Source organism: Temnothorax longispinosus, chromosome 3, assembly GCF_030848805.1.
Source record: "Temnothorax longispinosus isolate EJ_2023e chromosome 3, Tlon_JGU_v1, whole genome shotgun sequence".
Lineage (NCBI taxonomy): Eukaryota > Metazoa > Arthropoda > Insecta > Hymenoptera > Formicidae > Temnothorax > Temnothorax longispinosus.
This window is the reverse complement of record NC_092360.1, coordinates 20035127-20059606: the sequence shown is the minus strand read 5'-3', so window position 1 is coordinate 20059606 and position 24480 is coordinate 20035127. Positions and strand designations below refer to the sequence as shown.

General features: G+C 36.6%; 1 protein-coding gene, 2 long non-coding RNA genes and 1 pseudogene across 6 annotated transcripts in view; 2 read left to right on the top strand and 2 right to left on the bottom strand.

The window, feature by feature from the left end:
- The first annotated feature begins 8164 nt into the window (after nucleotides 1–8164).
- Nucleotides 8165–16805, top strand: LOC139810015 (uncharacterized). The gene is made up of 3 exons (XR_011731231.1): nucleotides 8165–9249; nucleotides 9476–9611; nucleotides 16253–16805. It is a non-coding gene; the product is annotated as an uncharacterized lncRNA (long non-coding RNA).
- On the bottom strand, nucleotides 10634–15478 carry LOC139810014 (protein FAM50 homolog; annotated as a pseudogene).
- A 411-nt stretch (nucleotides 16806–17216) lies between the features above and the next one.
- LOC139810408 (uncharacterized) lies at nucleotides 17217–19141 on the top strand. 2 transcript variants are annotated; one of them, XR_011731325.1, is made up of 5 exons: nucleotides 17217–17473; nucleotides 17713–17776; nucleotides 17874–18061; nucleotides 18270–18511; nucleotides 18742–19141. It is a non-coding gene; the product is annotated as an uncharacterized lncRNA (long non-coding RNA). The 2 variants fall into 2 exon arrangements; XR_011731324.1 differs by having other exon boundaries at nucleotides 17294–17473; nucleotides 18325–18511.
- LOC139810405 (uncharacterized) overlaps nucleotides 19096–24480 on the bottom strand; it is a 325546-nt gene continuing 320161 nt past the window's right edge. The window contains exons 1-3 of one of the 3 annotated variants that reach the window (XR_011731323.1): nucleotides 24083–24409; nucleotides 23268–23507; nucleotides 19096–22487 (exon numbers count right to left, since the gene is read on the bottom strand). The gene's annotated coding sequence lies outside the window, so the exon portion shown is untranslated. Of the gene's footprint in view, nucleotides 22488–23267; nucleotides 23508–23584; nucleotides 24410–24480 lie in introns of those variants that run through there. The other 2 variants (XR_011731322.1, XM_071773935.1) reach the window with 2 other exon arrangements.

Sequence of the window (24480 nt, the reverse complement as noted above, 5' to 3'; positions counted from 1 at the left end):
AATTCTTGCGACTCACGACTTTGCGACTTGCATTGTAGACCCAGCATAAAGGTATAGCTAGAATAACTTTACGTCTCCCCCCTGAGCATACTACGATTAAAAAAGGTAGGAATAACTGTATTAAAATATGGATGGTTCTCACAGAGTTGCAAATCTGTCCCGTCTCAATCAATATGATTAACCATTTTTCGGCAAAAGCAGAATTTAAAGATTTCAGAGACGCTAACCGCGCATTGGAGATTATAGAAAAGCTTAAGGAGCCGATAAAATTAAAAGCCCATTTAGAACAACGTTCGATAATTTGCAGAGGTGTAATTTCTGACTGGCCGACGACGATCCCCAAATTGTGGTCGGTAATCTGTGATAGATCTAATATCTTAAGACTAGATCGTATGTACCGACAAAAATGGGACCCTATCACTAAGAAATCTTCCTTGCTCGCAACCGATAACATAATCGTTACATTTAAAGAAAGTAAAGTTAAAGACCTAAAAATATTTACTAATGGAGTCGGACTTAGAGTTAGACTTTATGTACCCCAAGCAAAACAATGCTTTAATTGCTTCCGATTTGGCCACACGAAAAATACATGCAAAAGCGAAACACGATGTATAGTTTGCGGGGACAAAGCTCACGGTCAATGTGACAAACCCTTAAAGTGCTATAATTGGGGTGGACAACATAAGTCTACGTTTAGAGGTTGTCCTGCCTATGAAAAAAATAAAAATATTAATGTTGTGATGGTTTACAAAAATGTGTCATTTCACAGTGCTCGGGGGATTATTGAGGGCGAGGTGCGGATCCTTTCAAGGGCGCACGACAGGTATCTGGATCCGGTCACGACAGGTGTCTGGCCAAGTTTGCAGTCTTCTTCTGGGAACAGATCGTGCTCTGAGGCGGTGTGTGAGGATGGTGATCCCCCGCGAGAACCGGGGGCGCGGGTCCGGCGCGAGAATGGTCGACGGAGCGCCTTTGGAGGCATAGACAGAGGTCACAAGATCAAGGACACGCGTGTTCCGCCTTTCAATGGTACACGCGATTATTATAAACAATTTGATGTTCGTGAGGGAGACATCTCGAGGGATAAGAGAGGCATTCTCTTCTCTGCGTCCCGCAATGGCACAGCATGGTCAGGTGTTGTCCGGGAGGATACGGACAAAGCGCGGGGAGACTCTTTTCGCTCCCAAGAGGACCTCTCGGTTAGGGAGGCGATTGACAGCGTTATGCAACTGTTGCAGAGAATTCCTGAAGCAAGAGAATTATTGATTGAAGCCCTGATGGTGAGCTATAATGACTATGACTCGAGGAGTAAGTTTATTCCCCAGGATACTGTACGATTTAAGCCTTCCCTGCCGAAAATGTTCGATTAAAACCGATTAAAACATAATCCGTTTTAATCGGTTTTAATCGGTTCAATCCGCGCCCGGATTAAAAAGTAATCGATTTTAATTCCAAACTAATCAGAATGGGTTTTGATATCGCTTTTGCAGATTATTTCCAATCCAAAATCATTACATTCTAATCCATATTGTTGTCAATCCAAAATAAACACTAATAATCGGATGGATATATAATCCAAAATAATCCGCCTAATTTGTATATTTCTTTTCAAGAGATGAGTCCGTTTCAATTACAAAAACACCGATTCAATAAAATCGGTTGTAATCCATCTGAATCCGATTTGCTAGGAAAGACAACATTAATCAGTTTTAATTCGAAATTCAGCGATTGCGCGTATGCAATTTTAATCCGTTATAATAATATCCAATTTTAATAATTGAGTTGATTTTGTAATCCGGTTTAATCCGAAATTTACCAATTTCGGGGATAAAAACTAAATTGATTTGAATGCAATAAGAATCAAATTTATATAGTTTGTGATAAAGCAACAGTAATTCGTTTCAATTTGAAATTCTCCGATTTTTCAGATGAAAAGGAAATCGGATATAATGCAATTAAATCAAATTTTTGTTATAATTATATTTGACTGTGTATATATAAATAAAGAAACAAAATTGTATTTATTACAAAGTTTTATTTATTATTGAATTTCAAATGTATTCGGAGGTTTGCATAAATATGTACAATATCCAACATCTATGTGAATAAACTTGCTTTTGACATCGCTTATGGGAACTATTGAGCTATGTACATAATCTTCTGATTCTATCCTATCCATGTACGACACTTTAAACGGTTTATTGGAACTAATCGTAATTTTTGATATTTGCATGTGGCATTTATTATTTAATAGAATAATGTGCATTATTTGACCATATTCGCCTGAATGTAACTGAATCATTGTATCGTTCGTTCTTTTCGCTTTGCGATACTTCTGGCTGTGAAATACAACGCCTCTAACGATGCATTTTTTATATGCTTTATACATTTTATCATCGCATTTTACGCTATAGCATTTGCCAATAAGAATGACATTGTTGTCATCAGATGTATCGAATTTTGATAAATGTTTATATTGAAATAAAGAGTGACCCCAAAAATCGCCTATTTTTGGTCCCGCGATATTGGAACTGAATTGTGTGTCAAATGATACCTTATGACAAGACATCAATCACAAAAAATTTTTAAGTTGAGGTGAGAATTGATTCCAGAGATATGGGAGGTCAAAGTAGTCAAAATTTATTAACTCGTCAGCCCGTACGCTTTAAAGCACGAATTTTTCTTTCAGTCCGATAATTTAAAACTTCGTACCCGGGGGTTTTGCTAGCTTCTAACAATAAATTTGAAGTCAGATTTTTTACACATACTTATATGGATCGATTTACTTAACAAGAAAAAGAAATTAAAACATTTTTTAAATATATAGTCCGCCATATTAAATCGGCCATTAGAAATTTTAAAAATCTGACTTCAAATTCATTGTCAGCAGCTAGCAAAATCCCCGGGTACGAAGTTTTAAATTATCGGACTGAAAGAAAAATTCGTGCTTTAAGGGGATGCTGGAGCCGTCTGTTTTACCGGCATTTTTTGTCGGCACGTAGCGTCGTATTAATTTGACAGAATTAAAAATCCTTCTCCAGAATTGCAGTACATACATTAATAATTCGGGGGAACTCTGATTTTATATAGAAAACGAGAAAAAATTACGGAAGTACAGATTTCCTTATCCTACTTTTATCCCAATATGGCGTCTCGAGTTGCGGCGAGCTGTCAGCTCGTCACAAGATGTATTTCATATAAGAGATATACCATTGGTACGAACGCGAAAACAAGTTCCCCCGAATTGCACAACAAGAAAAACATCGATAAACCCTCCAAATCAAGATTTGGAAGCGTATATAAAAGCGTATATATAAAAGTATAATGTCGATGTGCATCGTGCGTATGTGTGCGTGCAATGTAGCGTGCTATCCTTGTCTATATCTTTGTCTATACAAGGACAGATATAGTCAATAACATAAAAAATGGTAATTTTGTCGGTTATACAGACGGCTCCAGCATCCCCTTAAAGCGTACGGGCTGACGAGTTAATGAATTTTGACTACTTTGACCTCCCATATCTCTGGAATCAATTCTCACCTCAACTTAAAAATTTTTTGTGATTGATGTCTTGTCATAAGGTATCATTTGATACACAATTCAGTTCCAATATCGCGGGACCAAAAATAGGCGAAAAAACCACTGATTTTGGGGTCACTCTTTCTGCAGTAGTCAGACACGGCAGAATCATCACAGTAATCTACATTATCCGTTAGAAAGTGCAATATCTCCAAGGACTTTTTCGACATTTGCTGGTCAATTCCGTTTGGACCATTCATACATTGTTTTAATTTATATATATTACTCTCGAAAGACGTAAATGTTGTTGAGGATAACCAAGATTCTCGTTTTTACGATTACTCACCCGAATTGTATTCATCATAATAGCCAGAAAAGTTTGTTCTTTTAAATATATTAATGTTTTGATAGCGAAAATTTTATGTTTATTTTGAAAAAAATTGAGAATAAAATGGAATTTTAATCAATTTGAAAAATTTATTAGTTTATAATAAATTTCAAATCTTAAACGCGTATATCTTGAGATTGCCAGTTACGTCGATTAAAATTCCATCTTATTCTCAATTTGGTTAATATTGCTGGCGAAGTTAATGTACTTATTTGTTTATTTTGAAGATTTTATTTTCAATTTTAATTGTATTGCTTAAAAGTTTGAAAATTGATTAAAAACTGCAAACAATACACTCATATTAGGAGTTAATACCTAAATAAACAATAACCACTTGAAGGTTAACGCTTAAATTGTATTTCTTTTGTAAGTATTATGCAGTTGAGAAAAAAATAAAGATTTGATTTTAAATAGCTTTATTGTGACTCATGATAACAGCAAATCCTACTCACACTACATAAAATCGATTTACTTTTTATCTGCGAAATGATAACATTTTTTATTAAAAGAAATTATTTTTGCCTATGGATTGACTATGGTAAATTCTAGCTAATTCAATTGCATTAAAACAGATTTAATTGTCTATCGCGATGTAATCCGCAAAATCGTGAAATTTTCAAATTTCGAATAGCAACGGATTACTTTTATTGTTATCCTCCGACAGATTCACATCGCATTAAAACCGATTTAAATGTTCGTAAAATAGAATTTTGGATTGCAACGGATTACTTTTGTCATCCTCCGACAGATTCACATCGCATTAAAATCGATTTAATTATAGCTTATGGCTACGTTTACACCCAGCGACCTGATCGCGGCCTGACCTATATTGTGACCCGAAGTAGGTCTAGTCATCATTCGTTTACACCGAAAGAAACCTAAAAATTGACGGGATCGTATTTGGGATCACCCTGAATTGCAGCGAATCCGAACAAGCAAATGAAGCTTTTAGGACGCGTCGCGCTTGATCGCGCGTTTACATCGCAAATGATAACAGCCTATTTCAGGTCGGGTCACTAAAATACGCGGCCTGACCTGAAGCCAGATCCGGTCGCCTATCAACTGTTTACAGCAGGCGGGCTAAATAATTTAGGTCGAATTTGAGGTACAGGCCGCGGCCTAATTTCAGGGTGTAAACGTAGCCTATGAAATCGTATAATTTCGGATTTAAATGAATGTATATAAAATCCGCCTGAAGCGTACTAAATTCGATTTGACTATTTTCAATCGGTTTTAATACCGTATTTTCGGTGCAGAAATCCCGATCGATTCGAATTACTTTCTTTTTAATCGGTTTTAATCGAACATTTTCGGCAGGGTTGGTATGAGCGTGCTTCGAATGGAGGAGGACATGATAGAACTAGAATTAGGAGAACCTTCGCTTCTTCTCAGTAAAAAAATTCCAACTCTTACTGTGAAACTGTCGAGGATATCAAAGCAGCAAGAATGAGCTCTCTAAGCGTGTGCTTGAGTATGATATAATTGTTCTTACAGAGACAAGATGCTCTAACCGGAGACCGGGAGGCGTGTATTTCCCAGGCTTCAGGACGGTGAATAGCAGGACACTGCTCGGGAGTGGTGGCGTCTCGATCTCGGTCCGCGCCCACTTGGAGTTCGACATCTTGCCGGTCACAGGCCTACCGCCCGGCTACGACGTTATTGGTATTAGGACCAAAAATCTACTCAGAAACCTTAATATTGTTACCTTATACAGACATCCGCGTGGACGCATATCTCGTCGTGACTTCCAGTCTATTTTTCAGGCTGTTTCTGATAGCGCTCATGCACTATCATTCTGGGCGACTTCAATGCCAAGAATGTTGTATGGAATTGCCATTCCACTGATGACAGCGGAGACGTGCTACTCGATCTCATGTCGGATGAAGATTTTTATTACGTCAACTCTGACACTAGATCTCGAAATGGCTTCCGCGGCCAGCGCGATTCTAATTTAGACCTTATGTTCGGTACGGAGGTCATCTTAAATAGGATTGACTATCGTCAAATGGAGGACACGTGGGATAGCGATCATTTTCCTATCTCATTCGCTTTTGACAACCCTACGCAAATTTATAGGAAGATCTCTAATAGGTTATCTTCTAAGAGAACGGACTGGTCGCGCTTCCGTGACTTGGTGGAGGACGAAATTATCTCTGCTCTTCTTCCTAACATTGACTCTTTTAAACAAAATTTCGAATTTTATTATAGTCACTTTATAAACATTCTCAAAAAATATATTGCCATTGCTTCGGGTAGACGCGAGGACGCTCCTAAGCCTTCTTGTCCCGAAGATCCGGCCAAACGTAAGAGGTCACATAGGTGGTGTGACGAGGCCGTTCGTCAGAGAAAGTCGGCCTTTGCCGAATTCAGGAAGAGCAAGAGTTTGCATGCCTGGATCGAGTACAAGAGATTGAAAGCACTCGCCAAACGCACTATAAACAGGAAGAAAAAAGAAAACTTTGAGAAGTTTTGTGGCAGCATCAATAGATTTACTAGCCTTAGTTATGTTTGGAATACAATGCGTATTTTGAAGAACGCGAGTAAGAACATCGAGTGGAACAAGTGGACGACAAAGTGTAGGGAGGACAAAATTAGGAGCACCATTGATAACCTTGCCCCCCCCCATTGTGGGGGTGGAACCGGTTGTGGAGTTTGGTGAGAGTTACGCGGACTATGGGTTGGAGGCTCCATTCTCGCGTTCCGAACTCGATAGAGCAATCGATATGATCAGAAGAGATTCGGCGCTAGGCCTCGATGGTATGGAGTACAAGATGGTCAGAATGCTGTTGGAGTCTGGGAGGGCTTGCCTACTTGAGTTGTTTAATACCGTATGGTCAACGGGTGTTCTTCCCTCGGATTGGCTGGACTACCAGGTGATTTTTATTGATAAGGTAGGTAGGGGGAAGGTTCGTCCCATCTCCCTGTCCTCGTGCATCGGCAAGCTCATGGAGTGTATGATAAACGAGAGGCTGATCTGGTGGGCGGAAAGGGAAAAAAAATTCAGCCCTTCTCAGAGCGGCTTCAGGAGAGGCAAATCGTGTGCGGACAACCTTGCTAAAATTGTGTCGGATATTAGAGCATCCCTGTGTGTGGGTGAATATACGCTTGCGGCTTTCCTCGACGTGTCATCGGCCTACGACTGTGTCGATTACCGCATCATGCTCGACAAATTGATTGCGCTTGATTGTCCCACCGGCATAGTCAAATTTATTGCTAATTGGCTATACCGGAGAAAGGTGCTATTTATCGTCAATTCACGCGAATTCGTAGATCGTTTAGTCTTTAAGGATCTCCCGCAGGGCGCCGTCTTGAGTCCGGCATTGTATTCTCTCTTTACTCAGGGGTTGTGTTCTGACTTGCCGGAGGGTGTCGAGGCCGTGGAGTTCGCCGATGATATCGGCCTATATGTTAGTGGCCCGAACCGTGAACGTAATCGTCTTCTTCTACAACGAGCGGTCAATACCATTGCTGAGCGACTTAGACGTATCGAACTAGACTTGGAACTTAAGAATTAAAACCTAAGTATTGGTAGAGTTCTGCAAGAGCGGCTACCTCGACAAGAACCTGAGCATCCGTATCGGGGACTGCGACGTCTGTAATAGTGGTGAGGCGAAATTTCTTGGTATATGGCTAGTCAACAGCCTGAAATTCCACCGACAGGTACAGGAGGTTAGAGGTAAGGTCAGTAAGGCCAACTCTATTATTAGATATCTATGTAAGGTGTCCAAGGGCATGAAGGTCAACACCGCCCTCATGCTCTACAAAAGCCTCGTTAGATCAATGACGGATTATGGAAGCTTTATCTACTTTCCTAGAGACTCTACGTTCCAGCTTAAGTTGAAAAGGGCCCAATGTTTGGGTATCCGAACGGCCCTCGGCTTTAGAAATAGTACTCCGAACAACGTAATTGCTGAGGCTAAGGTCAGGGGTCTCAAGGATTGGGCGGAAATGCTTGGTAGGAATTTTATTAATAAACTGATTGCCTATAATCAAAATGGCCTTTGTCAGAAATTATAGCGTACAATGAACCGCGAACATTACGTCCGATTTCGCCAGCCTATGTATAGGTTCTCGCTCCTCTCTGAGATGTGGAAAAAAGCTACGTTACTTAGAGCGGGAATTGGCCCACAGAGAAAATTTGAGATCTTCAACGGATCGTTTGGTGCCCATACATTCGTACCCACCGTTGATATATCCATTGGTAAATCCAGAAAGCACAATAAATATCCGGACTGTGACTTGTTTCAAGAAATTATTGACAAGCATAAACTTGGATCCTCCCCGGTTATCTTATTCACGGACGGATCATATGACGAAAGCAAGCGTTCTACTGGAGAGGGTATAGTAATCTGTGACCAAGATATAGCCTTCAAGATTAGTCTTCCATATCTGTGTTCTTCGTATACTGCGGAGGCGTTTGCGGTCAAGGCCGCCCTCCAATTGATGATCATTCGACAGAGGGATAGTAGGGATAGGGACATTATTATTCTCTCGAATTGCAAATCTGTTCTGTCCTCCATTCGAAACAATCATCTTAATGTCCACAAAAACAAATATTATGTGACTGAGGCTAGAATATTAATTTATGAGTTGGAGAGACTTCACGACAAAAGAGTTGTTCTAGTATGGATTCCGGCTCATGTCGGTATTGCGGGTAACGAAATGGCGGATGCACTCGCTAAGGAAGCAGCAGATGAGTAGGCCGACTCATCCATCGTAATCCCAGTCGGCGATTTAATGAGAAACATTAGAAGGGACACGTGGAATTCGACTCAGGAATCAATAATTCGAGATTCTGTGCACAAGGGGTTGTTCTACTTCAACAATTTCTATGATCGGGGAGCACTTACCCCTTGGTTTAGAAAAGTAAACGCCGAGCGATATTTTGTTACATTATTAATTAACAGAATCAGAGCCAATCATTATAATTTGGGATCGTCACTCAAAAGAAAGGGTTACGTTGACAGCGAGAGATGCGAGTGCGGTATAGGAATGCGAGGATTTACACCACGTTCTATTGCGATGTCAAAAATATGACGATTTGAGAATAACCATGGATAACGCTCTCAGAGCGGAAGGATTTTGTGAAGAGATTGATATTTATCGATTGATTAAGCAGAAGCAGTGGGATTATTTGTATATTGTTTTTAACTTTCTTAAACAAATTGGTAAAATTATTTAATCATTACCAGGTTTAGCTATTTTTTGGGTCAATTATCTGAAAGATTAGTAACCAAGGATTAATGATATTGTGCCAATTACAGCAGCGTATAAGGCACCTAACCTCCTCATCCGAGGAACTTGGAAAAAACCCCCTCTTCGCACATGAAGAAAAATAAGAGGTATCAAGATGCCAGGTTGTTGTGTTAAAGGCTGCAATAATCGCAGCGAAAGAGGATTTAGGTTATTTCGTGTTCCGAAAAATAAAGAAAGAAGGCATGAATAGCTTCAATTTAATTGGAAGAGATACTTTACCAGAAAGGGTTGAAATTTGTGAGGCAATTAATGAATTACAAACGTATGAAACATTTATGTCTTACAGTACTAATTATTATATTAATTTTACAGATGCATTTTGATGAAAATCAATTTGAGAACAATCGAGCAAATGAGAGAAAATTGCTCCGCCCATATGGAAAACCTAATTTATTACATTTGGAAAATAATTCCAATGAAGTAATAAACAATATGAGTACTAATAATGGTAAGAATGTAATAATTCTCGTAAGTTTTACATAATCTTAAATGGTAGTAGCTTTATTTCTTCCTAACAAAATAATTCACAAAATTGCGTTACCTAACTCAACCCAAATGATATATATGTATAGTAGCTTTATATTTTTCTCCCTAACAGAATAATTCACAAAATTGCGTTACCTAATTCAACCTAAGTGGTACGTATTTCAAAAAAATGTGAAATTTTTAAATTGCGCCAATTGCAAAGAGAATATATATACTTTGAAAAATAATTGTTGTGCAACTACTTTTAAAAATAAAACAAAATTGTGTTACCTAACTCGCCCAAGTGGTATGTATCTTTGTATTCCTGAGAGTCTTTTTATCAACCCAAGTGGTAGTAGTTTTAATTCTCTTTGATAAAATTATAATATTACAAAGAATTATTTTAATCACAAAGAATTAAAGAGGTAACATAAAATAAAAATATTTAATTAAAATAAAATAAATAAATTTTTCTTGTAAAAAACTTGGCGCTGCTTTTTTAAGGTTTAGAACCTTTGCACAAGACTTTCGTATGGCAACGTAGTGTAACGAAACGTGGGTCAACGCACAAGAAACGTATCAGTTACGGCGTTAAGCGTCGTCTACAATGGCAGCAGGAGTATGCAATAAGACGTAAGCAGTAAACTATTCTATTGACCAATCACAGTCGATTATTCTTGAATTGTAAAAATCCCATTAGTCAATAACTTACTGCTTACGTCTTACTGTATACTCCTGCTGCCATTGTAGATGACGCTTTATACGTCAATACGTTTCTTGTGCGTTGATCTACGTTACGTTACCATACGAAAATTTTGTGCGGAGGCTCTAACCGATACGTTTCTTGTGCGTTAATCCACGTTACGTTACGCTACGCTATCATACGAGAGTCTTGTGCGCGGCGGAGGCTCTTATCCAGACAAATTTGCATAGCGCATAAACATAAGAAATTAATTGGTTTATATGTATATGTGCAAAAGGAAATAGACCAATCCATCTTTTTATGCATATGCTTATGCACCTATGCAAGTTTGTCTGGGTTGACCTTAAAAAAGCAGCGCCAAGTTTTTTACAAGAAAAATTTATTTATTTTATTTTAATTAAATATTTTTATTTTATGTTACCTCTTTAATTCTTTGTGATTAAAATAATTCTTTGTAATATTATAATTTTATCAAAGAGAATTAAAACTACTACCACTTGGGTTGATAAAAAGACTCTCAGGAATACAAAGATACATACCACTTGGGCGAGTTAGGTAACACAATTTTGTTTTATTTTTAAAAGTAGTTGCACAACAATTATTTTTCAAAGTATATATATTCTCTTTGCAATTGGCGCAATTTAAAAATTTCACATCTTTTTTTGAAATACGTATCACTTAGGTTGAATTAGGTAACGCAATTTTGTGAATTATTCTGTTAGGGAGAAAAATATAAAGCTACTATACATATATATCATTTGGGTTGAGTTAGGTAACGCAATTTTGTGAATTATTTTGTTAGGAAGAAATAAAGCTACCATTTAAGATTTTTAGATTTACAACATACATTGCGCGTGTACTTGGCGCCTTTTTTTACCTTTTTTTGAAAAAGGTAATTTTGTACTGATATCATGCGTTTTGTAGTGATAAGCAAGTATCGGCAAAAAATTTCCATTTTTTATTTTTTAATTATTCACAAATTGACAATAACAACGAATTAAATTTTTATTAAATGTATATATATATATGTAGGTCTAGAGGTATGTTCCGGGACTGTTTACGTTTTTTGAAATGTACAGTCCTGGAATATAACGCATATATATGTAATCAGATTCAAAAAATTGTCCCGAAACGTGCCGTAGGACATGAATTTTTTCCAGGACAGTCCTGGAAACTGCCAAATGTCCTGGAATATACCGATGTAAAAAAATAAAAGTCCCGGAACATACTTCCGGACCTACATATATATATATATATATATAAAACCTTTTTTTTTTACAAATATACATATATGTGTATTTATATTCGTATTATATAGAGAATCGCTATAACATTAAATGTAATAATAGTTATAATATAGAATTATTGTCTCCTATTTTTGAAATTTATTAAATATGTATTTATTGATTAAATACCTATTTATTATATTTAATGTTATTCTTGTAAATTCTCTATGTTAGGTAGATATAAATACACATATATATCTTATATATACATATATATAATATTAACCTGTTTTTTAAATCATGTTTATCTGCAATAATTAAATTATTTATATTAAATCAATTATTTTTAAAATAAAAAATTTACCTGACAATGTGATTATTCCTTATCCACTAATTATTAATTTTCAAATAAGTAATAATTCATGTATTAAAAACACATGAAGAATATAAAACGATGCGAAACTGGAAACTACTGGAACAGATTCGGGTCTGGACTAGTTATTTATTGGTTCGGATTCCTTGACTACTTGAACAGATCGACTGAGAAAAAGTTTATTATAATGGACCATTTTCCCAAAAATATTACATACATGGATCCAACTTGTATCAAATCTATGAATAATACGTGATTATAATCGATATAATTGTATATATTTATTTTTGTACAGTTATCTTCAAGAAATGACAAGAGATGATACATCTAATATTTGTAAATAGATTTCTGTTAGAGGATCTGATCATGGATTAATATTTTAATACTGTTTCTGTATCGGAATGAATTAAAGTATGGTTTTGTATTTTTATATTGTAATTATTATATTCAAGTCATTAAACTATTCATGTATTTTTATTTTCCCTCCAAATGTTTGCGAAAACTTAACTATTTAGTAGAGCTATATAATCGAGTAAATGAATTAAATATTATCACATAACTGAATGAATTAAAATCACAGTCCTTAAAAATACAATGTAGCTACAATATATATATTGTAATGTAGCTACATTATATATATTCATTGTAAAATAGATTATAATATATATATATATATATATATATATATATATATATATATATTATATGTAGGTCTAGAGGTATGTTCCGGGACTGTTTACGTTTTTTGAAATGTACAGTCCTGGAATATAACGCATATATATGTAATCAGATTCAAAAAATTGTCCCGAAACGTGCCGTAGGACATGAATTTTTTCCAGGACAGTCCTGGAAACTGCCAAATGTCCTGGAATATACCGATGTAAAAAAATAAAAGTCCCGGAACATACTTCCGGACCTACATATATATATATATATAATCAGCTGTTTTATAATGAATCAATTGTACGATGAAACAAAGTTATTTATCTGGTTATAATATTTACAGTCCTTGAATCTGAATTCTTTAAACAAAATTGGACAATTCGTTGAATCTAAGATCAGATTTTAGCTTTCTTCCTATTTTTATCCGACACTGTATACTTGTAACTTTTCGTTGGATCAAAAGGTTCCCATCTACTCGCTGGAAAAATGTGTTTGTTCCTCTCGTACCATGATCTAATGAGAAAAATAAAAAAATAACACAAAAAAGAATTATGCAAAATATTCTTTAATAATAAATACCTAAGTAAAACTTTTCCGACATGTGATTCTTCGGTTTTGACAGAAGCATCGTGCATAATACGAATATCATCGTGAACGTCAAATGTGAACAGAGGCCCGCTCTTTCCTCGTGCCTAATCGCAATATTACATACATTAAAATAACATGCCAACATTGTGATATTGCTTCATAAGTTTTATCATTTGGTATATTTACCTTAGTTACAATAAAATCAGTTACAGTTGCAGTAAAACGTATAATGGTGCGGTAATATAAGATTCTCCTTGACATACATTAACTGATCTGCCATTACTGTTTTAAGCTCGCTGAATTCGGGCCTCAGAACTTCTAAACATCTCTGAAGAACCTAATAGATAGAATTACCTGTATGTGAAAATTTAATTTATGCAGCAGAACATTATATATCATGCCAATGTTACTCCAAAAGTGACACTGGAGTATTTTAATAACTTAAACGTTCTCTAAACTACTGAGACATTCACCTTTCTTTATTATAACACTCCGACGATGGTCAGATCCATCCCAATAACTGAATGTGATCTCAATTTCTTCTTCCTTCAACGCGTTCTGCTTTCTAGCCCATTCTTGTCTCAATTCTTCCCTAAGTTTATTTTCCTCCTCGTCCCTTTCCCTACTGGCAAAAAACATGTATCTACATCTGGATTTTTCTAAATCTTCTTAATCGCAGGGCCATCAGATTGCACATTTTCTGACTGCGGGGATTTTTCGGCATTGTCTTCGTCAGAAGACATCTCAGCTTCATCTTCGTCTTCGTCCAGATTAAAAGACAAAACTTGAATCTGTCTCTTCTGTTTGTTCTTTTCTGTCTGCTTCGCCGCTAGTGCTCTTTCCTTTTCCTGCTCTTTTTCACGTTCCTTCTATCAAAGCATAAAATACACGTACAAAAATACAAATTATGAGATAATCAGGATCATAAAAAGATTGTAAGAAATTACTTGTGGGTATCAGGATTCGTGAATGTTCGCTCAATTTAACGGCGGATTTTCTCTTGCATTCCGCGTGATCGACGATACATGCACATTTCGTGGCATCTAGCCTTAGCATCTTTGTGGTATCGTCATCATGCATTAGGATTTTCTTCATATCCTATCTTCTGAAGAAGCCCATCGAAAGTTCTTGATATGTATGACTAGATGACATTCAGAGCACTAGGCAGAAATCACACACGCACGCACGCACGCACGCACGCACGCACGCACGCACGCACGCACGCACGCACGCACGCACGCACGCACGCACGCACACCACGCACGCACGCACGCACGCACGCACGCACGCACGCACGCACGCACGCACGCACGCACGCACGCACGCACGCACGCACGCACGCACGCACGCACGCACGCACGCACGCACGCACGCACGCACGCACGCACGCACGCACGCACGCACGCACGCACGCACGCACGCACGCACGCACGCACGCACGCACGCACGCACGCACGCACGCACGCACGCACGCACGCACGCACGCACGCACGCACGCACACGCACCGCACGCACGCACGCACGCACGCACGCACGCACGCACGCACGCACGCACGCACGCACGCACGCACGCACGCACGCACGCACGCACGCACGCACGCACGCACGCACGCAGCACGCACGCACGCACGCACGCACGCACGCACGCACGCACGCACGCACGCACGCACGCACGCACGCACGCACGCACGCACGCACGCACGCACGCACGCACGCACGCACGCACGCACGCACGCACGCACGCACGCACGCACGCACGCACGCACGCACGCACGCACGCACGCACGCACGCACCACCACGCACGCACGCACGCACGCACGCACGCACGCACGCACGCACGCACGCACGCATATATATATATATATATATTCACGGCAAACCACATATATAACATCGTGTTATTTTTATAACCTATTTACGCAAACGTTATTACTTCTGTAGTAACTTACGATACGATAATTCCTCCGCGTAAACGGGAGATTTTATAGTAACTATTATGATCGGAAATCAAGAGCCACCGTTGAAAGTAGTGAAGGTTACGTTTCTCTGATTGAGAGACGACGACGTATCTTAATATGAATTACTGTAAGTTACTATAGATGTACTCACTCGCGTAAACATATAGTTCGACAACTTTTACAAGACAGCATATACGTACGTGTGCCATTTTGAATATACCTTCCTTCTTTTAAAGATCTCCTCGACATCTCTCTGTGGTTAATACTTTATATATTTCACTTACTACGTTTACACGCGAGCGTTACTTCTGTAGTAAACTTACGATAATTCCTTCGCGTAAAACAGAATTTTCCTTCGCGTAAACGGGATTTGTAGTAACTTACGATAATTTACTCCGCGTAAACGAGTGAATTATCGTAAGTTACTACAGAAGTAACGCTCGCGTAAACATACAGTTTGACAACTTTACAAGACAGCATATACGTACGTGTTTGTACGATTTTGTAGATACACCTTCCTTCTTAAAGATCTATCGGCATCAGCTCTCTACGGTCAATACTTATATATATTTCACTATCTGTCACGACGCGGCAACGGTCACGACTATCACACACTTACACTTATCCTTTTCTAGGTTGTAAAAAACTGTCACTGTCACGCACTGCGACAGTGCACGAATGCACTCTCGTGTCAAAAATGGGAAAGTGACACACCAGCCGCCATTTTTGTCCGACGTGGACGTTTCTTAAAAAAAAATTTTCCACATTTGGACTTTGCATCGCAATATCTTCGCTCGTAGGGCACGTAACGGAAAAAAAAGACTCTTATTTATAAATCAAACCCCAAGCTATCGATCGAACCTACTTAGAAATTGATCCGTTCACTCGTTATTGAGATCTCAAAATCTCGGATACTCGCAACTCATGCGTTCGCGTAAAAGAGTCACGGTGCGTCTCGCTTCGCGCGTACTTGGCGCGAGACACTACCGTGTCTCTTGATTCAATGATACTTAGATATATAAGAAAGATACAATTCAGGTATAATTTTATCTGAATCATTTCCTTATGAACACATGTATTACTGTAATATTATTTATTTGAAATAATTGTAGATAAATACGAGGACAATGCAAATAATTTGAATGAAAATTCCTACAGTAATATCAATAATGGTGACGATACTATTACCGAGTTTGAAATTATATCTGCAGATTGTGGTGCCAATAAATCAAAACATTTTGAAGCAACCGATGTGGTAATGAGCGATACTGCATCAAATAAAAATCTTGAAGAAATAATAAAAAGTTTTAAAGAACAAATAAAAAAATTAAAGAAATCTTTAAATAAGACTGTGGTGGAACGTAATATCAAAGAAAATTGCAAAAAAGAGATATAGCAAATGGAAAAAAACATAAATAAAAATTATTTTTATATAATTTACAATTTTATTTTTTTTCCTACAAAAAATTGGATTATACATACAATTATATACAATTGAAACGGCCGCGTAACGTGGAGTCAAAATGGCAGCTTTTTTCCCCTAAATGCGTTACTTTGTAATCTAGTGACTTTAGTATAAATTCGTGTTCGTGTAGGAATTTGGTATCGCGGGAGGATTGTGGTACCTCCCCCAGGTAGCAAGCACTCGTCATTTTGATGTCAATTGACGTCACCTGGGCCGCGTATCGGCCTACTACCGATGTAATGACGAGAGGAATCAAGGAATGATTACACACTCTAATATGAATAATAGAATAATACTTTATTGCGAGTCACGCAATAGCCACGAGTCTCAATACAAATCTAACGGTCTTTTTAACTCAGTTCTGCCAACCTCGTAACTCTCAACCCCTCTTGCTAGCGCTGGAGAGGGGGCTGACCAAACCTCATAGAAGTTAGCCGGACAATTTCGACTTACGACATTTTTTTTACGAATCGATTGTTAGTCGTTTGTTATTGATTGTTGGACTAATTAGAACATTTGTTAGTTAATAATTTTTACGTAATCACGAAAATAATTTTTAGTTAGCCGGTAAATATAGAATTCTTTACAATTTTTGATTCAAACCGTGGTCAATCGATGCGGAATCGTTTGTTAATTTCGAATATACTAAGTAAAACGTTTGTTAGATCACGGTTTCGCTAAAAAAAGCGAAAAACTGTATATTGTTTAGCTGCCGGAGAGTAGGGGTGAGACGTAGAATATGTGGTGGTTTCGGAACGCATTACGTAATAGTTTATCAACACGGGAAACGTGCTTAACCTATTTTCAATTTATTTATCAGATTTGTTTATGCCTAATACCTGGCTACATTTCACGTGCAAAAATATAGGTAAGTGTAAAATGCAAATTTAATTTCTGAACTTAGTAAGAAGTATCCTTGCAATATGAAAGAGATATAGATTGCAAAAGTAGAGAGGTAACCTACTAAAGTTGTATTTGAACAATTACATCAAATTACAGATTTATGAAATATAGAAATAAACTTATATTGTATGTACAAGTAGATATAAGTAATTTTGTCATCGTACGGAAACTCGCAGTTTAAACTAACTATAAAATTGTTTGCAGATGCTTGATGTCATTGATGTCATTAAGAGGTAGAAAAGCAGTGGAATACTTCATGCACTTCCAAGTAAGTTAGAAAAGCATTAGCGAAGCTACTTAATCTTGTACAAATCATATTAAAGTACACATTAAAGAAATATAAATATATTTTATCATTGTGTAAGGGTTGGAATCTGTCTTGGGACAAACGCAAAAAGAGAAGCCATAAGATGTCAAAGCGCTTAATCGAAACGAAACAGAGCATCAAGAACCTCGTCGTAGAGCGAGAAGCGGTGGCAATCGAGCTGCATCATCTACGACCGGAATTTCCGAAGATGGCAGTTTAGGCCAACACGCTGATTATTATACGGAAGTAAGTTTCATTTTCAAGTTACAAATTTGATTTTGGACGTTTCAGAACTTTTATAATTTAATAACAGAAAGAGATAGTAGCAATAACTTGAAAAATATGTATAACGCTGATTGACTATCGTGTTGTGAGGGCGTAATTTTTTTAACGTTGCCGCGCTATGAAAGGTTTAATTTACTGCATGATTTAATTTATCCGTATGATATTGCAGATCGAGGACTGCGAAAGTAAGAAAAGTTTATAAGAATTACATTTGTAATTTATAGGACGTAAACATAAAAGAGGATACAGAGAGTAGTTCTGATTACATGGGTGAAACAAGTGACGATGAACACAGTGGGTGGTGATAGCCAATCTGGAGCCAGTATGAAACCAGGCGATGATCTTGCTACAGATAGCACATTAAAACGGATTCTAGAGCAGGATTATGACCTAATGAGTAATAAGAACAAGGTAAGCTAGTAATTAAATTTTAGTTAATATACATATATATTACAGATATAAGCTATAAAGCGTTTGTGCCGGATACATTTTTCAACAACTAAAAAACTATTCCTGCTGTTTGCATTTTATTTACTTTTCATATTTAAATTAAAATTATACAAGGATTGTAATTTATGTTAAAAACTAATCTTTCACTGAAAACAAATATCATACAAATATATCACTGATATTTATTTCAGCTTATACTTCCGGCGCAACCTACTGTGATAAATATTCCAGAATCTCTGGCACAGCATTTCACTACGACGCAGTTTACGAATATCCCAGAGAAACCTTAACTCTCATATCGCAGTTTACGAATATCTCAGAGAAACTCTCTGATTGTGTCGATTAATTATCGAACGGAAAAAGGAAAATACAATAGCAATGTTTTTTTTACATATCAGGATATAAGCTGTGATTATATAAAAAAGAAAGAAAAAAATAACGGAAAACAGAACCGAGCAGGAGCAGGACGCAACAGGATATCTGTATTTCTAGAAAGTCTGATTTTGTAAATATTCTACGAGGAAAACACTTGTGTATTATATATATATATATATATATATATATATATATATATATATATATATATATATATATATGTATATGCGGATATGCGATATACAATTTGATATGATATATGATCTATGACGTTTGTTTATTACTATGTAAAGTGACAGACTTCGAAATTAAACATTAATTACTGTTAATCATGGCGTTTTGAATTTACTCTTTTTCTTTTCTTTTACCTAAAGAGGATCATGAGAAAGTGAGAAAATTCCAAACGCTGCGAGAGTGCAGACACAATGGACATCCGAATTTTACAAAACGTGAAAAAACATTCGTATTTTCTCATCTCTAAACTCCTCAGACCGTGTTAATATTTAAACAAAATAATTTACACGTCACTCACAGAGCTAGCGTGATAAAAAAATAAATTAACATTTGTATAGGAACTGAGTATCAAACCTTTTATTCGAAGGGAAGGAAAGAACGATGCTTTAATTGCTTAGTGAATCAATTATACTTTATTTGGCAAAATCTCATCGAATACCAACATTCGTTGCACGGGTAAGGAAAACTACCAAAAACCTTACCAGTATTCATAAAATAAAAGTACAATATTTATATCATTTTATAACAAAATCAAAGTATTACATTCGGTTGTGCAGGAATGCAGCAATTAATGTTTATCTCAATTAGACAATGTCAAAGTAATTTAAACGAAATCAAATTAATGCACAATATAATAAACAGTCATAAACATATGCAAAGAACGTAAATCATACAAGAACAATGCAGTAAAGGATTATATTGAATTGTTGTCATTTATGATTGAAGGTTTTCTTTGTTACTTTTTATCAGATATTTAATCTTTCTTTTACCAATCAAACTACTAAGTTCAAGTAATGTTTCAGCATAGAACGTCGAATAAGAATATAATTTCTGAAAGGAAAGATCATGTTTAGAATTCGATATGTTATAATAGTGTATGGTACTTCAATTATTATTGACCTGGATAAACTTGTATAAGTTGAATATAAACTAATATCGCAAATTATTACCAAAATATATACAGAAAAACACGCAAGAAATAGAATAATAATAATTACGGTTAATAAAGGAATATAGTTTCTCGAACTGAGAATTTCGACAGTATTTACTATTTGTATCATCCGATAATAATATCTATATTGAATTTAGTTACGTTTAGTACACACTATGTATTATGCTTAGGATACGCAATGTCGTACTAGTTTAACACGGTATATCACGCTCAAATCACGCGATGTTTCACGCCTCAAATATTCCGTTGTCACGCGCCGAACACGCTATGTGTTATACGGATAGAAGCACGAATAGCCTTATACTATTCGTCTTCTGGAAAATTCACGAAGGAACTGAGCTCTCGAGAAAAGGCCTGTCGATCGTATTAATTTATGCGCGCCACTTTACTATCGGAATTCCCTCGTTTCCTTTTCAGCAGTCAGAAAGTCCAGAGACAAGGTTTCGTCTTTCCAAATAATGATGTAGCTGTATATAACAGCTCTGCTTCCTCAGAAGCCGGAATATTACGGATTTTACGATTGTAGAAAGTAGCGTATCTACGCAATATCAAAGCAATAACTAACATGCTCACTCGTTGAGCGTCCGAAGAGAAGTGACGATGAGATCGTCGTTGTTTGCGCGGTAAAATCAGGGAACGCCTGCGCGTCAGCGTTGCGCACAAATATAGAAAGAAACACGACTTAGAAGAAAAAAAGCCAAATTCTTCAAACTTTGTCAGGTGATGAGTATTATAATAATAAAGCATTGTGCCAAGTTTGAACAAGTTTGCGAGGCCCGTTCAAAAGTTATAACAATTTGAATTTAACATAGGCTCTTACGGAAATTCATCAAGTTTCACTATTTTTTCAACTTTATTTGAGAAATTAATATCAAAGAAAATATGGCATCCTTTTAAAACTTTGCAGAAATATTAATAAACATCTTTCAAACAAATTAGAACCAAAAAAATTATGATTTCGAGGATATTTTCTGAAATATTGAATAAAAAGCAAACCGAGAACAGTCTCGCTTGGTCTCGCTGAACTCGTAAGTACAGAGATCCGGCAACAGCGCACTATGACGTCACATTAGAACCTCTCTCTCCGTCACTTTACGTAAAGGATAACAAATACTACAGAGGTCCGTTACTTTTTCCAATAGAGCCTCCTGTGTATCGAAAATGTGCTTCGAGCACGTGTAATATACAGACGCATCGTTTGAGGTTAGTTTTCGCTTGCGCTACAAAAATGCCGAAAGTAAAACGTTACATGTGGAAAGGAAAAGTTGTCACTGAAAAAGTGTACAATCAATGGTTAGCACAGATAATACTGGGAAACGTCATTTGAAGACACGAGTCGAAACCACACCAGATGATTGTAACAATTTCATGGCACATGTAACGTTTTACTTTTGGCATTTTTGTAGCGCAAGCGAAAACTAACCTCAAACGATGCGTCTGTATATTACACGTGCTCGGAGCACACTTCGCGTTCACGCAGCTGATGTCGAGTGAGATCAATGCTACCAACTTACAGAAAATGCGACGTTGTCGCGATCAAAATACTTTTTTATGAGAGCTATTGTATTTAATTTATTAATAAATGACGTAAATAAATAACGTAATATAATTTTATTAGTATTTTTAAACAGTAATTACTATGTTTGTTACTTTTTAAAGATTTTCACACTTTCAGATTTTCGTTTGTGTCAGTTGCAAGTCAGGTACAGTCTTTCTAAAAATCATTAAAGGTGAAAGTTTACATACGAAAAAATATGCATAAAAATGTCTCTATAGCTCTTAAAAACACAGGCAACCGTTATTTTAATAAAATATTAATATAAATATTACTTTCCAGTAAAGAATATCTTCTTAAATATGCTAATTAGCTTTATGTTACGTTTCTTAAACTTTTGGCAGAGATCTTACGGGTCATACAACCTTAAATTGGACGGATGCCTCGCAGCGCGACAACAACAGAAACGCTGCCCGATAGATAGCGCGCTTACGGGAGGTCGATAACAAATAAATCTATCTATAGATTTCTCTCTGCTCATGGCTCTGTTTTACCCCAGGTAGCTCTGCTCGTCCTTACTCTCAATTCGAATAAATGCTAGATTCTGAACAACATTCGTTAAAACAACATTATACATTTATGTCTAACAACAATTTTTTGTGCTTGCACTCGCGAATCTCTTGCCGACGTGATACTCGATTTTCTCACACAGAATTTCTTGCTATAAGACACAAAGGGGAGTTTACTTCTTGCGGAAAATACTCGGCATGCTGGGCGATTCAGTTTTCTGTTGAAAAGATTTTGTTCATCTTCTGGCGCATATCCTTGGCAGACATTCACCGTCGTCATCAATAGGGAAAACCCGGAGCTCGTCGAGTGTCCTGGAATGAAGATAATTTTTTTACAAACGTTTAAACATTTTTCGTTATCGAGAAAATATGTACAGGATACATAATGTTTCTAGAAAAGTATTCAATGGTCCAAAGATATCGAAATTCAGAAATATTCTACCAAATCTACTATGGATTATTGCGACTGTAGATTACAAATTAGGAATTATTGGTGGCGAAATAAATGTTACTTATTCGGTCAAATTAGGAATGTTCTACCGAAGTAAAAAAAGCAAGGTAAAACAAATTTATTTCACGTCCGAATTTTGTACATAAATTATTTGAACTAAATTCGCGTGTTAAGTGGTTCATCTGTTCGAATATTATTGACGCTGTTTCTTTTTTTAACAGGTTTATTAACTTGTGGTCAAGAAAAATGTCGAAATTTTTTAAGGTTTAATCTATACAATAGGTGTAGTAATCCTTAAGTCCTAAGAAATTAATCAATCATAGTTAATTATTTTCCTCACATTCGATTGTGATTGATCAATTTCTCACAGCAGATCTTAATGGAACACTTAATAAAGTTGTAGGGTAGTATTTCATTGTCGGATCTTTTAAGACCGGCTGGAGTATAATCTTAAGAGAGAGAGATGTTATAAACTAATCACTCGATTGTTAGATATAACAGAGCCGTATTATCAACCTTAAGCCATTGTCTTGAAATAAGAACCGACTATGTATACTAGCTTTAATTTTACTCATTAATTCTTCCTTTGGAATAACGATTGCTTGTTTGTTGTACAGAAAATATATTGCTCTTTTTCTTACCTATATGACAGAAGATGAGGTAATATGCGAAATCGAAATATATACGCAAGCCGTCCGCGACTTCTCTACATATATTTACTTCGTTTACTGTTTTCTCTATGGTATTATTCACTTTACTACGTTGAGGTTTCTCTGTTCGTAATATTCTCGGTTCGGAATATTCGTAAACTGCGTCGTAGTAAAATGCTATGCCAAAGATTCCGGAATATTTATCACAGTAGGTTGCGCCGGAAGTACAAGCTGAAATAAATATCAGTGATATATTTGTATACCTACTATTTGTTTTCAGGGAAAGATTAGTTTTTAATATAAATTACAATTAATGCGAATCAATGAGAATGACACCGGCGGCTTTTCCGCCTCTCTGTATATGAACTGGACGACAAATCTGACAAATAAATTGAAAATAGGTAAAGCACGTTTCCCGTGTTGATAAACTATTACGTAATGCGTTCCGAAACCACCACATATTCTACGTCTCACCCCCACTCTCCGGCAGCTAAACAATATACAGTTTTTCGCTTTTTTTAGCGAAACCGTGATCTAACAAACGTTTTACTTAGTATATTCGGAACTAACAAACGATTCCGCATCGATTGACCACGGTTTGAATCGAAAATTGTAAAGAATTCTATATTTACCTAAAAATTGTTTTCGTGATTACGTAAAAACTATTAACTAACAAACGTTCTAATTAGTCTAACAATCAATAACAAACGACTGACAATCGATTCGTAAAAAAAAAATGTCGTAAGTCGAAATTGTCCGGCTAACTTCTATGAGGTAAGAAAGACGACAGATATGCTGCTCCCTACATTTGTATGCGCACGATTCCCATCTAGTTTCGAGCACTCGAATCTTTTATTCGAGAATAGCAGTTGTTGAACGTATTCGCATCGTCGACCGCTCGAATCGTGCGTATGCGCAAGTTTGCGAGTGATTCGAGAATAGGGCCCCTGGCTGAACGTTTAACGTTCCATGCGAACATCAAACGAACGTTCTTGTGGTGGCACTTCCGAACTGTTTACGATAACGGTGCGGGTTCGAACGTTACCCGGACGTTTTCTCGGCTGGTGGGGTATATATCCAGACGATTAAAAAGTAATACATTATATATATATATATATATATTTTTTATAATAATACATATAATAATAATAATAATAATACATTATATATATATATATATATATATATATATATAATGTATTAT